Raw genomic sequence first — 2,032 nt, forward strand, 5'->3', positions numbered from 1 at the left:
CTCTGCTGACTTAGCTGGTCCTTGGAGAACGTCGTGGCCTTCCACACCTCACTTGCTCTTGCCCTAACTGGTGCCTTGTGCTGGCAGGTTCTTGTCAGGTCCTCAGCCCTCAGGGTCAGGGGCAGACTCAGACCACTGCTGCCTGGGCCTGACCACAGGGACCCATACATGATGGACGTGTGAGTCATGCAGCTGCACATCTCAGAGCTGGACAGACCGGATTCTAGCGTTGGATCATCCTTGCAGATCACGTGGCTGAATTTTTCAAACAAGGTGTCTGAACCGCTAGACCCCTCGTCTTAGCTACAGGCGAAAGCCAGAGCTTTCCAGCAGCCACTGTGGAGGGCCCTGCTACCTGGCCCCGCGCACCTCCCGCTTCTGCCGGTTGGTGAAAGCAGGCTCTGGATTCCGCCAGCAGAGCTGACTTGAGGCAGTGTGCTGTGGTTGGAAAGTGCCGGAATGAGGTTCTGAGTGTGCAGGCAGCTCAGGGAGCCCTGTAGCAGCCGGATGGGGACATCCCGCGAGGATGCCTCAGGCCACAGACCTTCCCTGAGGCCCTTCGGGGGAGAGCGTTTTATGGGGTGGGAGTCACAAAGGCAAGATGGCCAGGCAGGTCCCATCCACCAGATGCATGTGAAGCAGGGTGGTCCCCGGCCCTCATGCCAGCGGCTCATGGAGCAGATGGGGCCCAGGGAAGCGCGGTGGGGATGGGCATGTGGGTTTTGCACACCCCTCTCTGTTGTTGTCTGTGTTTAAAGTGTTTGATAGTAAGAAGTTTAAAAATGCAACTTATGGGCCGGGCGCGGTGGCTCACGCCTGTAATCCCAGCACTTTGGGAGCCGAGGTGGGCGGATCACAAGGTCAGAAGATGGAGACCATCCTGGCTAACACGGTGAAACCCTGTCTCTACCAAAAACATAAAAAATTAGCCGGGCGTGGCAGCGGGCGCCTGTATGCCCAGCTACTCTGGAGGCTGAGGCAGGAGAATGGCGGGAACCCGGGAGGCGGAGCTTGCAGTGAGCCGAGATCGCGCCACTGTACTCCAGCCTGGGCGAAAGGGTGAGACTTCCGTCTCAAAAAAAAAAAAAAAATACAACTTGCCTGCCTCTGCCTCCGGATTTCGAGCCCCGCTCAGGCAGGTCACCATGACACAAGGACTGAAACGAGGCGCTCAGGGAGCCCACAGCCGCCCAGTTCCATCCCCTCCATCTGTTTCTTGCCAATCTCTAGCTCCCAGCCTGGCCTCACGTGCGCCTAGCCCTTTGCCAGCAAAAGCCCACCTCCTGGGCAGACGGGGCAAACCCCCTTTATAGTTCTCCAGCTGGTGCCCCCAGTTCTCCCCAGGCTGGAGTGGAGGCCCCTCAACTGGCTGGGCCCAGGATGTGTCTGCAGCACGTCTGGTGCTTACAAGCTCTCAGGAACCAGGAACTGTAGGCCCCTGCCCAGCTCCCGGCTGAGTTAGCCCTGGCACGTTCCTGAAGGAATGAATACCCCCTTAAGGAAGGTCCCCGGGGCAGCTCTCCAGGCCAGGACACGCTAGAGGGCCCAGAGGGTGGGCACAGGTGACCAGGGAAGCGAGTTCTGCGTGGTGTGGGCCCCCCACCCTCTGGCCTCAGTCTCCTGCACGTGCCTGGAGCTCGGCCTGGCCTGGGCGGTCCTGAGCACACAGGGCAGGCTCGGGAAAAGCCCTTCACGTAGACTTTCTCATCCTCTGCCTAACCAAACCCCAAGATGTCCGTTAACAGAGGATGAAACAGGCACAGAGAGGTCCAGCGGTGGCCACCGAAGGTCACAGCCAGTGAGGGCCGGTCTTCCGGGTCGTGACCAGGTGGCCGGGTGCCTGTCCTCGCCTGTCCCCTGCCTTGGGGTCCCGCGTCCACCCGCGTCCCTCCAGAGCACGCGGAGGCGGCCCCCAGGGCGGCCACGCGAGGGCAGCAGCATCGAGCCGTTCGCCCCACTAGTCCAGGCAGGGGCAGCGGCCGTCCCGGCGTGCCCCGCGCCTCAGGAGGCGGGACTTCCGGCGCGCGGCGCT

The sequence above is a fragment of the Theropithecus gelada genome, chromosome 15 (assembly GCF_003255815.1).
Source record: "Theropithecus gelada isolate Dixy chromosome 15, Tgel_1.0, whole genome shotgun sequence".
Taxonomy (NCBI): domain Eukaryota; kingdom Metazoa; phylum Chordata; class Mammalia; order Primates; family Cercopithecidae; genus Theropithecus; species Theropithecus gelada.